This window comes from Fukomys damarensis, unplaced genomic scaffold, assembly GCF_012274545.1.
Source record: "Fukomys damarensis isolate Sample0158 unplaced genomic scaffold, DMR_v1.0_HiC HiC_scaffold_19, whole genome shotgun sequence".
Lineage (NCBI taxonomy): Eukaryota > Metazoa > Chordata > Mammalia > Rodentia > Bathyergidae > Fukomys > Fukomys damarensis.
In genome coordinates, this window is record NW_022900931.1 from 37,575,490 (window position 1) to 37,589,973 (window position 14,484).

A 14,484-nucleotide genomic window follows, 5' to 3' on the forward strand; every position below is an offset into this window, starting at 1 on the left:
TTACAGAAACTAATAAAGTATTCTCTAAATAATGAAAAAAGAATAAGAAAAGACTATAAGAGTGAGAAGCAATTTAAATATGTTCAGGGACCATTTTCATCTCCAGAATTAAGGATTATTTTGATGTGACATCATTGCCTTTTCTCTTTTACTTTCCTTTTTAGTTTTATTTTAGGATTCCCTATTTTTAATGTTCATACAGAGATTTCTTTAACTGAAATACTGAATAGTTTCTTTGGTGTGAAAAACCATAATAGTACACAGGATCCTAATGAGACAATTAATAATGTGAAATAGGAAGTAAAGGGCTAAAGGTGTAAGGAAAGTGGGAAGGGTCGGGGAGAGGTAATAAGGGAGAGGAAAAAAATGTGAGAAGCTGAAAAAATGGAAATAAAAGTGTTTGTAAATGGGGAGGGGAGGAGGGGGTGAAGGGAGGGCAGGGACAAGGGGAAAATGAGAATCAAGACCTATTATGTAAAGGTACAGAATCCCAATGATGAATGTAATTGTATTTGTATACCTAGATTGTACCAATAATCTCAATAAAAAAGAAAAAAAAGATAAAAAGATAAAACCATTAAAAAAGGCTTAGGATGTAACACAGTGCAAGGACCCTTGAGTTCATCTCTAATACCACAATAAAAAGAACATGCATACATGCTCTTTTCCAATCATATATATTTTATATTAAAGAACACTTGCCAGTAAGTCATAACGAATATACCTTGAATGATTCTTTTAAAGGCTGGCATTTCTGAAATGAGGGCAGAGTGCAGGAGGAGACTGGAGCAACTTTCTTCCTGGTGGGCCAGCACCTGCAGCAGGTCTCTGGCTCAGAAGGCCAAGGATCCGTCCAGGATGCTGGACTGAGTGGCTCTGACCACAGGAGACTTCGCTGGGCTGAGGCCCGGGCTCTGCCCATTCCCAATTACTTAATAATTAATCCAGCTAGCAATTTCCACAGCGACATTTGCTCCCTTCAGTCAAATCTCTTATTTCTAAAGAAATAAACAGAAAAAGAAATAAACAGGAGAGTTTCACATTATTTGTGAAAATATGGGAAATACCCAATATGATTAGAATGGGGTGGGGGGCAGCATTGGAGTTTTAGTTTCCAAATACAGGGGAGCCATTTAGCAGTGAATTCAGATGAAATAGCAAATGGATTTTTTTTTTTTTTTTTTTGTACTGGGGATCAAACTCGGATTCTTACACTTGTGAGGCAGATGGTGGAACCACTAAGCTAAATCCCCAGCCCTGAAATAGCAAATTAAACCTACTAAAATCAATGTGTTTTATTCTTAAAAGATAAAACCATTTCAAGTGGGCTCTCATTTAAGTTGAATAAATGACTTAGATTTATTTGGTATATTGTTTCATTTATTGGAACATTACCACACTACCTTCCTTCTTTTCCCTCTTTGTACAACTAGAACTAAATGTATTCCTCAAGGCTAAGGTGCAGTATTCCATGTCTGTGGTATATTTTAAAGCAAATAAAAAGATGTCTTGCTTCCCTCTGTGTAGGGGGTGTCAGGTCTGAAGCACCTCCTTAGGTCACCAGAGAGCTGAGCTTGGAAACTGAAGGAGAGGCAGTTGAGTCAGAATTGTTCTTTTCCCTAATCTTTTTTTTTTTTTTTGGTACCAGGGATGGAACTTGGGTCCTTGTGCTTGCAAGGCAGGCCACCGAACCGCTGAGCTAAATCCCTGGCCCTTTTTTCCCTAATCTAACATTATACTTTGAAACTTAAAAACTGATGGACAAGCAAAATATCTATCTGATGCAAGCCCTACATATCCTGAGAAATTCATCACTTCTCATGATGCATGCAGCAGACTGTAAACAGAGATGTACCCAGCCATGGTCAGCAGCTTGCTCCCGAATTATAGAAGCACAGGGTGTATATCTGAAATACAGTTCTCCTGAGATGGAGGCAGGGGACACTGCAGTGCTTCATCCAAGTCCTCTCTTCAGGCCTGGACACCTGAACCCTGGTCTGCAACCTGCAGCACCCGCTTCTCTCCTGGACCTGCCCTGCCCAATACTCTGTCTCCTTTGAAAAAGGGCTGTGATCCACGACATAAGGTGCTGGGATCCAGGGGCCAACATCCCTTGGTGAACAGATTCAGCCACCCAGCTCAGAGCCTGGTAACCAGAGAGCTGCCCTGGGCCACTACATCTGCCTCATGGAGCAGCCTCACCCTTTGGGATCCTGCCCTCCCCACCACCTCCCCAACACAAGGAAGACAGCAACTAGCATAGCAATGGGTTCCACATTCTTGACATTTCGATTTTTGAAAGTTTGAATTCAAGGCAAGATAATGAAAGGTTCTTTGAGAAACTTCATGAAAGCTGGATTTGTATGTTACTGTCATTTTTCACTTTGGTTCTTGGTTTACTCCCCTAACCCCACACCTTATGGTGGGTTATGGTAATAGATCAGTTAAGTAATGCTCTTTACGTTTAACTTCTTTGAGGTCTGGATCATTCTCTGATAAGAGGGTAAAGATTTTGAAAAGTCATTGTTGGAGAAATGGGGTAACAAGAAATACAGAGTCTTCATTCAGTTTGCTCCCTACTTGAGATGACGAAAAGTGTAAAGGGCAAATAAACATTTCTTTAAGATTACTTAGGGTTAAGGAAAATGTTGACAGGGAAGCTTCCAAACATTTCCAGTAACTAGTCAAATCAAAGTGTCACATTTCACTTCATACTGGTCAACATCATTGCCATCGCCCACCCCCAATGGAACCTGGGGACTCTTACCTGCTAGGTGACTGCTGTGCTACTGAGCTATACTCCATCCCATTATCTATTTTCCACATTTTCAGTCTTCACATTGAATATTTGTGATGGAAAAGCTGGGTATTGACTTGTTCTTACTCACAGAAAGCAAATGCCCATCCTTTGAAGTATAAAATGAGGAATACAAATATAGTGGAAATACACTCCTACAAATACACATTGTATACTTGTGCCCCTGGGTGTACCTGAGGACACTGGCAGTGTGTAGGGGCACTCGTGTGCCTTCATTTCATTCACAGAACAACTTGAAATGGTGGCCTGAGTCCCTGAAGCAACAGGTGGTCATATAAGAAGGGGCCATATAACCCTGAGCAATGCAATCCTAAGGCACTGAATTGGATACAGTTAGGGGAACAAATGAATGTCCCTCCCATGGAATGGTGTGTTCGTCTTTCTTCAGTGCGGCAAGGCATGACTGTGTGGAGAAAACCAAGGAGAGGTTTTTGATTGCATCTCCCACTTTTCAAGTCTAAAGCTTACTAAAATAGCCGCAGAGGAGTTAGGGTCCCTGCAAAGACCGAGTAGCACATCTCCCTCTTGCCCCAGGCTGTAACCAAGTAGTCACACAAAGTCACACCTTTTTCCTTTCACTCAGTCCTGTTTTGAGATGCTTCCCTTGGCCATCAGTAAAAGAAATGCTCACACCTTGGACAATGACTCCAAGAAAGATTGTTATGGCAGCACATGAGGATCCCCACTGTGGCTCTCTTGGGGTTGCCTCCTCCCAAGGGATGGGGATCCCTGGACCAAACAGACATGCCAACCCAGAGGCAGTGAGTCTTGTTCCAGGTTCCTCTGCTGTCACTTAGGACTCTGGAAGAACCTGCCCAAGCGTCCCTGTGTCCATTACCCGAATTCATAGTCCTCGCTATGGACCAAACCACTCCTCCTTGGTACGGGGACTAGAGCAATGGGGAGGAGAGGGTTATTTGGCTGAAGCAATGGAAGAAATGGAGCTACAACTTGCAGTTTGGGGTGCAAACTGAAGGATAGAGTTAGAGGTTGAGTACGGTTCTGGTTATAGGTCTGGAACCATCAGATTTAGAAATGTTAGAACTGCACTTCTACTTAGGAATCAGAAAACACTTGTTCCTTTCAACTAAGAGGAATAGCAGCAGAGAGAAGCAAAGGTGGACCATGGTATATAAGACCTACTGGCTATCAAACAACTTGTCTATCCTATCTCTAATATGAAACCACAAGACCGATTTGTCAGATCTTCCCACCATGGGGTATGGAAAAATATCATACACACACACACACACACACACACACACACACCCCTTATACATGGTACAGAAAGCAGAGTCTGCTACACACAGGGAAGACAGAGGAGGAAGAAGAAAAGTAAAAGAGAAAAGACAGGTCTTAGGAATGGTTATAAAAAGTAGTAGTTAGCTTTCATTTTTAATAGCTGTACCATTTTGTATTTCATAAAGATAACTTTATGTTTAAGATAACACCTTGAGTATGTATTTTGAAATGTAGTAACTCAGCTAGAGAATGAAGAAGAATTAATAGGGGAACAATTAATTAGTGAAATTGATATTTTTAGAATTATGGTAGGTGGCCATGGGTATCTGGGGAATCCCAAATATTCTAGGTGGGACATTGTAAACCTATTTTATTTCATAATATAATTTTATTATTGAGACCATATTTTGCTATGTTGCTCATGCCGGCCTCAAACACCTAAGCTTAAGCAAGATTTCATCCTCAGCCTCCTGAGAAGATGGGATTGTAGGCATGGGCCATCACACCCAGGTTTCATTGAAATGTATTGATTCAACCGGCAGTAACTCTTTTATGGTAGACTTTATCTTGAAGTATATGTTGTCAAGTGGGAATGTCAAGCCTGATTTTGTTTAATATTCAAATGAAGAGAGACCCCAGGAATCAGAAGGACTGGGAACACAGCTGACAAAACTATATACTTATCTACTATTAGATATTTATCTATTAGATATTTATCAGTCAGATAGCTGTCTGCTATAAGCATGCACACACATGCTGCACAGGTGTATACGGAGGCTGTGCAGTGGGTAAGACCATGGACTCTCGAAGCCACCTGCCTGGATTCAAAACTAGAGCCTGTCTCTTCTTCACCATGAGTTTAGGTGACTTCCCTCTGCCACCACACCTGGCCTCCCGATCTCTGGGGAAAATGCACTGACTTTACAGACGCTCGTGGGTGCTCACGGCAGAGCCAGCGACACAGACTGAGGGCACAGCAGTCGTGGTCAGAGCTGATGTGATGATTGCGGCTACCAATACCATTGTGTAGCACTCTCTTCTCACCCCGGACACAGAGACTGATCAGTGCCTCATATCCTTCTCTGAGAGTCTACAATGAGTAGACAAATGTAATGGTATTTAGTATCATATTTATTCTGAATTACCCGTAGTCAGAGATAACATTTTATACATTCTTCTTCATTTTCCTGAGGAATTTCCAATCATGTCCTTTGCAGTTTAAATCTTGTGTATGTGATGCTACTTGTTTTTCTTCCTGGAAACCCTGTTTTGGAGGAAGAAGCGTCCACTTAGAGTGATTACTCTCCCTCATGGTTTTCATTTCAGGAACTTGGGTACGAGCTCAAACAACATCACTGATTCCTATGTTTCTCTGTGTGCTTGGCAGACTGGGTAAATAAACTAAGACTAAAAGCAAATTGTACTCAGAAGGAGAGTTCTCGTTCCAAAATGAATACAGTGTTTTTAATTTAAAAATGATAAAATTCCCCTTTATTGAAAACCAGAAGATATGGCATTGCAGCCAGATAAGGAGTCAGGGCTGCTGGAGTGTTCAGATATATGGGGCATCTAGAGAACTGATCCTGACGTGCTACAAGCCAGTGTTCAGATCTGAAGAAAAATTCAATCAAGACAAGGTACTATGGAATAAGAGAACGTAACACAAGTTGGGCAATTTTTACAGCAAAGATTATACATCTAAATATTGGGGCATCCCCACTCTAGCAGCAATTTTCCTGACACCTTGGGCTAAACAAGGCAGTTTAAGGAAAATACCTTTACTGGTTGGGAATGTATGTCAGTTTAATGAAAACATATGAGCTCACAATACTTTATTTTACTGAGTAGATGCTCAGTAAATGCTAGCTCCATGATAGAAAATTCTCTTTTGTGGACCAATTAGCTTGCAGGGCATTCTGAAGAACAACTGTTCTTCTCCTTCTATTGCTCTTCAATCCCCCAGGGCCTGTACGGAGAGGCTAGGCCGAGCTACTATGCAATGGCTAAGGCATCATTAGTGACTCCCTCCTGAATAAGGCACTGGCCTCATCAGAAAACAGATTTAACATGATTATCTGATTCATTACCCAGAAGTGATCCACTCACCTACCCTAGGACTGTAGCCAAACGGCTGCTCACAAACTGGGCCCCAACTCCCAGCACAGATGGCAAGAGTCTTTGTCGATGTGCATAAGAGGCTGAGAGCACTTAGCATGGCTGGTGTACCATGCCGTGTTCCAGCATTTCCCCCTACAAGTGGTATTTTCTCCAAAAAGTGAAATGTGTATTTCAAATCCTGAAAGCTACAGAAAAAGTTGGGCCAAGGGAATAACCATGGCCTGGAGCCAGGAGATGCATCCAGAGTTTGTTTCTCTACCACAACACCACCAATTTATTGCCTCACCCTGGGCAAGTCAGTTAACCTTGACTGATGTATTATGCATTGAAAACAACAGTATTCTAAAAGACATGAAAGGTTCCTAATGGATTCCTTACACTTGCCTATAAGGCACACATAGACAGGAACTGACTAAATTAATGCCCAAAACTTGTGGAGACAGTAGAAAGGGAAAAAATATATTTTTTGGAGTTGAAAAAGCTGTAAGTATAGCTATTAGAAGCCCAAATTTAACTTCTTTCAGTTCCTGTGTTTTCTGCTCAGTGAAAGAAAGATATGAATCCTTACACAGAGGCGTGGTTGGACATACTTGACTTACTGAATGTTAAAGGGTTTAGCCTTGTGTCCAGGACACAGAATACAGGATTTGTTGACTCTAAATCTGAACTTCAGGAACACTGAATTAAATGCCAACAAAACAAATGACAGCCATCATGTAGGGATAGCTCAGGAAGCCATGTTCTTTCTAGTAGAGAGCAGTTTGGCCTCAGTAAGTCATATTTTCCTCCCTAAGGGCAAACGTAGCCCCATGAGCTCATAGTTGGTCAGAATGAAGATTTGGCTTTGAAATACTCAGATGGCTAATATTTAAGTGAAATTTAACCTTCCCCCAAATAAATGCCTAATCTTCTCCCATACAAATTTAAACTCTGTACTCAATTTTAGGCAATTCCAATTCTATTTACTTGGCACAAATACCCTGGAATCATTTTGAGTCCTTGATCTTTCATCACTCCATTCCAATTTGCCAGTACATCTTGATGTCTCAACCTACAGTAGAACCAGAAACAAGCAACATGCACTCTTCCATTCCACACTGGCAGAAGCCAGTGTCACTGCTGTCAGGATGCCTGCCATAGCTTCGTAACTGGCATCCCTGCTTTATCTCTAACCCCATGGCTTATGTAACACAGTGGCCAAATGATATAGAAAAATTCAACTCATTTGCTTCACTCATGGCCTTAGAATGCCCTTCTCACCTCAAGTCCAAGTCAAAGTCTTGGCATAGACCATGAAGTCTTGCTCACAGGTGACTTTCATCCTTCAGAGCTTGTCTAGTCTCTTCCTTATGCTAAACCCACCACAATGACCTCTGCTGAACCATGCATGTGCCTATAGTACTCACCTTAGGGCTGCTGCACATTCCACCAACTCTCCCACCCAAAATCTACAGCCCTCCCACCTCCCTTGAACGTCTAGCTCCACTTCACTTTCCAGCGAGGCTCTATGATATAGACGTGTCCATACCCACATACACACCAACCACAGCTAGCCTCATTCATCTCCAGCTTGGTGACAACTTAAGAATTTGGTTATGCCAAGGAGCTATGAGAAAATATTAACTAGCAAACTATAGTTAGGAGTAGAAATTGGGATAAATTTCTTGGAAAGTATCATAGTTTTTTTGGCATTGCTGGGGAAAAATAACCAACACCCACAAGTTAAAGGAGGACAGGCACCCACAAATTAAAGGAGGGCAGGTTTATTTTAGTTCACAGTTCATAGAGTTTTTAGTCCATAGTCAGCTGGCTCCAAGGCAGGGAGGCATGACAGAGGGGCATCACAGAGAAGAAACAGTCCATGGCAGGGAAGGCAGGAAGCAGCAATGAGCCTTCATTTTAGTTACTTTTCTCTCATTGCTGAGACAAAATGTCAAATAGCCAAAGCTAAAGGGAGAAAGGTTTATTTAGCTTACAGTTTGTAGAAATTTCACTCCATAGTTGGCTGGCTCCTAAGTGGTACGTGGAAGAGGGATATCATAGAGAAGAAACAGTTCATTGCACATAGAAGGTAGTAAAAGCAACAAGGGGCCTTAATAGCATCTTTCCGCCCTTTTAAATCTTATCCAGACTATTTAGGGCAGGTAGCATCCACACACTTACTCCTAGTGCCCTTGAGCCTAACATTGCACCATGAATCAATTCCAGCATCACACACTCTAGATTCAACCACTTCTGAAAAAGTCCCACCTATGACCACATGAGGCTTTGCGGGGACATCTAAATACAAGCTGTAACAGCCTTCCTTTCCCTTTTACTGTATTCAGGCTATAAGCCAATTGGTTGGTGGCACCCACAACCAGAGTGGGTGGGCCTTCCCGTTACCCACACCCAGAAGTTTGCCAAACCAATCAGTGGACTAATTTAGTTATCATATACTGTTAATCTATATCCTAGATCCAATTATTTTTTTAAAGCTGCGGAGCCCCACCTCTGAGTGCATGAGGCTTTGGGGAGACATCTAGCAACAAGCCAGAACAGAAAACATATATAAATTTAAAAATTTAAAAGACATATATATCAAAGTGGTCAATGCAACACTGTTTGAAATGACATTAATTTCAAAACAATCTAAACTTCCATCAACAGAGAGCTGATTATATATATACATATACACATACACACACATACACATACTTGTACAGAATGTACTACCAGACAGGGAATTACCTTGGGGATGTATCAAGTAGTAAAAATGAAAGCTGCTGAACATGGTAAAACATGAGCTCATGTGTGTGTGCATACATGTAAAGGTAAATGTAATCTCATCTTGGCACTATTTCTGGCATGCCTGTTGTTTACCTCTGAGAAAGGACACTGAGATTTTTTATTGTATTCTCATTTTCTCTCTTTCATTGTTTAACATACATGCATATTATTTTTATGAGTCAAAACACTTTTTGTAAAGTTGGGCTTGCTCTCTAGTATTGATACATCTGTACTGAAATGGGAGTTACTTGATTAGTCTGTGACTTAGGGGAAATAAATTAAATTATCCATGCTTTATATTTTATATCCATAAAATGAAGTTCACTATAACCCTGATCACATAAGACTATTGTGAATGTTAAGTAAAATGATGTATAAATAGAGAATGTTTGGCAGGATATATACTACACACTCAATTGTGATAACTAAGATATGATTTTATTATGAGAAGCAGAACCATGAGTTTGAAAGAATACATTGTACTTTGCAGGGTACCTTGAATAGAGTAGGTTCTCCATAGGGAAAACCCCTGCAATTATTAATAATATTATAATTTTTAAATTGATAGCAATAATAGTGGAGGGAAAGGTTCAGATTTACGTTACTCAAAGTCATATGGCTATTATCTGTGAGCATCAGAATGAAAAGCAGGGAGATGTCCTGATTTAGAATGATCAATTCAATAGCTATGTTCTGAGCACTGAAGTCTCCCATCCACCTATTACAACATACTTCCTCACAAGAGACAAGAACAATATACAATTCTATGAAATGACAAGTAGTAGTCTATTATGAACTACAAAATAAACATAACCAAGAACAGGTGGCCCAGGCACTTTAGGAAAAGAAAGGTCAACCATGTGAAAGCAGAAGTAAAATCAGATGGTGCCTTTAAATATATTCCTGGTGAGTTCCTTCAGGAGGACTCCCAGGGTAAGGAGGTCACAGATGTTGCCTGAGCTGCCTCCAGCAGGAAACTCAGAGGCCCAGGAGCAAAGCTCCCAAGGCCTACTAGCCCAGTTCCTTTGCTCATGTTATATTTTGACCAGCCCCCAGTGATTCGACAATACTCAGGCAAATAATCTTAGAATAAATTACTTCAACCCAGTAATAACATATGGATTCGAAAACCCAATGCCCACTGCGTGGGACTTCTGTGTGGTCCACTACTGTTGCCATGTCCAAGTGTCTCCACCCCGTTGAGCACTTTAAGGGCCCTTCCCTAAGCAGTCCCAGAACCTAAGTGGAATCCCTGCAGGGCCAGGCAGTTCCTGCACACAGGATAAAGGTGCAACTGTCAAGCAAACTAAAAAGGAGGGCAAAGGTCTATCAAGGCAGTCAGAAGTGTGCAAACACAGTTTGAAGTTATTATTGTTAACTAATATGAAGAAATAAAGAATTAATGGTAGAAAAAAATTGCAGGATAGTTTCATAGTGGGTATTTTTCACATACCTTAATGAGTTAATAGTTTTTTTTGTTTTGTTTTGTTTTGTTTTTGCTTTGTGAACAAAGAATGAGAAAGGCTTCCTAAGGGTGATGGATAGGACCTGGGAATGCACCTGTTCTGGCTTCACTCTTCCCAAGTAGTTTAAAATGTAGAATGAAAGTAACGTTTCCAGGATGAATATGCTCATGTAAAAAGAAAATAGGACTTGGCTAGGGTTGGCAGCTATCAACCCCTTGCCTTGTCCATTGACCTTGCAAAATAGTGTACCAAGGTGGCAGTGTCTCCTCCAAGGCTAAGGACGACAATCAGACTCCACAGAATCAGTGCAAGGCCACCAGGTCCACACAGCGGTTCCCAGGGGGCATCAAGCCTCCAAATGGAATGCTGGGAATTTACCAGAGATTTCTCCAGCTAGAGCCAGAGCCTCGGAGCTTAACTCTGAACCCACCTGCCAGGCATGGATCGGCACTAGCTAAACACAGGAGGGCTAAACATTCCTGCCATGCCAAGGTTAAGACCGGCTCACCTGTTCACTGAAGGCAGCCAATATCGAGTAAGCACACTTTTTGCTGTTATCACAAATATCAGTCACACTGTGCAGATGCCAGCCTGATGGCAGTGCTCTGGACTGTCACTGACCTCAGGTTATGGCAGTGTGTTTTGCATATAAGGTTATGCAAGGGCCAACTGGTGAATCTGAATCCCATTCCTGCATGTTCCACCCTTTCTTATGTGAATGCAAGAAACAAATATCCACATATATCCCCAATAGGTTTTCTGCAGTCAACTCAATAGAAGAAATTCTGAATTATAACAATCTTCCAAGGGAACTGTTTCAGACCACTTGGAAGTGATACTGAGATTTGTATCTTCAAAATGCTAAACTGGTATCAATTCATCAAATATTCATGACCATAAAAAGCCTGCTGTTGTATATGGGGGATTAGACAAGGAAACAGTCAGTTCCCAAGGGTTTGTCATGTTAACATTTCCATTCAAGGGGAACTATGATATCAACTTGAAATAAATTAGAGGTTTGCTGCGCTCCTTATCTGGATGAGATTTGCAAAGGAGAAAATATTTCAAATGCCCTATTGTATGGAAATTTATTTAAGAAAGATTAAATTGCTGGGTGGGGAAAGGAATAGGCTGATAAATCTGACCACCTAAAGCTCCAAAATAAACACATAGAAGAACAAAACAAAGTACAAAATGCAAAATAAAAACCACAAGACAGAAAATCACATGCTACAGTAAAATAGCCAATGAGATAACATTTTTTTTGGGCGGGGCGAGACAGGGTCTCACTAAGTAGCTGAGACTAACCTGGAACTCACTATGTAGCCCAGGCTGGTCTTGAACTCACAGTGACCCTCCTGCCTCAGCCTCCCGAGTGCTGAGATTACAGGCATGTGCCACCACACCCAGCTCCAATGAGAGAATTTTGAACATTTCCAGAATAAAGGAATGACATATGTCTGCGATGATGACCATGTCAATTACTGTAATCTGATAATTACACATTATATATATATATATGTATTGGAATGTCATACCATACTCCAGAAATACGTACAATTACTATGCATCAATTTAAAAATCAAATATTTTTTAAGAAGGAGTAACAAATATTCTAAAATGTTACAACTCATGTCATAAAGAACTAACTTCCACAATGCATAATGAGATCTAAAAAATTCAGAAGAGGGAAGAATCTGTAGAAAAATTGATAGGGATCAGAATAAAGAATTTTCCGGAAAAGGAACAAAACACACAAAAATGATCAGCCTCTTTTATAGTTTCACTTGTAAAAATGAAACTAGAATTAGAATAATAGAGTAATAGTTTCCAAACTAAAACTACAATAAGGTATAATGTTCTACCCATTAGAATGACAGTAACTTAGATACTGGATAATACAGGATGTTACCATTAATGAAGAAAATCAGATGTTTTTATTTCCGATGGAATTGCAAAATGCTAAAATCCCTAAGAATGACAGTATCTTCCAAAATTAGAAATGAGTTTATTCTTTGACTCAGCAGTTCTGCCCCTGCGAATTTACCCTACATGCATAGCTTCAAGTATGCAAAATAGCACTCACCCAAGGTCATCATGGCAATGCTGTCTGTGATCAGGAAGGGATGTAAAGGAATTATCCTTTACAGGTGACAGCAACCTGTAGTCCTTCCACACAGGGCAGAATAAAGGTTCGTGGAGCTGAAATTCTCTATGCGCTTACAGTGAAGATCTTCAGAAGCTCCGGTGTGCCTAAGATAACACAGTAAGCCACTGTTTATAAAACACAAGCGTAACAAAAGAAAGCACCTGCACATGTACTTATCTTTGGTTAAAAAAAAAAATATATACATACAAAACTATTAGAGAAAGTTCCTCACTAGGGTAGGAGGTAAAATGGAAAGAATGAAAGCAATAGTTTTTAAAATATACACGCCCATATACTTTTCTTTGGGCCACACACCAATATTACCTTCTCAAAAGCAAACTCGAAAAACAGCAGTATCGTGTGTGTTTTGAACAAAAAAACAGAAACCATTTGCTCAGGTATGTTAATCCCATGTTGAGGTTTCTACAAACCAAGGTTTTTAAATTTTATTTTTATTTTTACCTAATAATTTTATAAAATATTGGGAATCTTGGGCTTCGGCACACATATTTTTATTGTATTTATCTCTCCGTTACTCTCCTTTAGCCCCTCAGCTCTATGATTCCTCTCTTGTTGTAATAGTCTCCCTGCTACTTTCTTGTCATCTTTTATGGATTCCTCATATTAGGGAGAACATGAGATATTTATTTTTCTGACTCTGGCTTATTTCACTTAATAGGATGGTATTCAGTTCCATCCATTTTACCGCAAATGACCAAATGTCACTTTTTACGGCTGAAGGACACTCAGTTATGTATATATACTGCATTTTCTTCAGTCATGCGCTGATGGGCATCTAGACTGGTTCTGCATTTTGGCTATGGGGAATCATGCTGCAGTATACACAAGCATGCGAGTATCTATAATCTGCTGACTTTCATTGCTCCTGGTAGATACCAAGGAGTGGTACAGCTGAATCAAGTGGTAGCTCTACTTTTAGTTTTCTGGTTAACCTCCATGCTGATTTCCGCGGTGGCTGTACTAATTTACATCCCCACCAGCAATGCGGGAGGAGCCCTTTTCCCCACATCCTTGCCAGCATTCAGTGAGTTTTGTATCCTTAATGAAGTTCTGAAAGGGGAGAGATGAATCTCAGTGTAGATTGGATTTGCATTTCCCTAAGGGCTAAATATGTTGGACCTTGTTTCATACATTTATTGGCCTTATGTACTTTTTTTTTGAGAAGTGTCTGTTGGGTTCATGGGCCCTGTTCGATTGGGCTGTGCAGCTTTTTGGCTTTAAATTTGTTAGTTCTTTAGAGTGAAGGTTTTCCTATTATATTTTCCAGATGAATTCATTAGTCAGATATCACATTGTCCACACACACAATAATTGATTAGTTCTTGTTAAATTTGTACATAATATAAAGCCAACAGCTGTTGTATCATTTTATAAACATTCCCCTTATAGTCGTGAATTGAAACACATATATAATGTGTTGATTGCTGTTCTTGGGATAATTACATGAGCCCTTGGCTAGTAAGACAGTTGTCTCAGTTTTCTACTTAAGTCTTTACAGAATTTTTAAATGGTCTTCAGTAAATATCCCTTAATTTTATAATTTAAAAAAAAAACAATCCTGTATCGATCACTTTCAAGATTTTACTTCACTGCAAAGCAAATTGCTTCAAAGTACGAAAAGCTCACTCGTGACTAGGAGTGTGCACAGTGTGAAAGTGAGGGTCCTGGGAAGGGGCTGCACGGAGGCCAGGTGGACACAGGCCTTTGGGTGCTGCTGCGGAAGGTGGCACACTCGCCTCCCAGCACCCCTGCCCCCCTGCCAGTCCTGCCAGCCCTGCTAAACACTGGACTGTTTCTAAAACGAGGGAATTTTCCCAGAAGCAAGTAGTACTCTGGGGCCCCCAGTCAAGGCCGAGTTCTGAGTCTTCTATTGTCCTCCTTCCTAATGATATAGGCTGCCC

General features: G+C 40.6%; 1 long non-coding RNA gene across 1 annotated transcript in view; it reads right to left on the reverse strand.

Annotated features, from left to right (window-relative positions):
• Nucleotides 1–14,484, reverse strand: part of LOC104849228 — a 114,230-nt gene that overhangs the window by 24,564 nt on the left and 75,182 nt on the right. Inside the window, exons 3-4 of the long non-coding RNA XR_776696.2 lie at nt 12,500–12,666; nt 725–998 (exon numbers count right to left, since the gene is read on the reverse strand). This is a non-coding gene — a long non-coding RNA (uncharacterized LOC104849228). The remainder of the gene's footprint in view (nt 1–724; nt 999–12,499; nt 12,667–14,484) is intronic.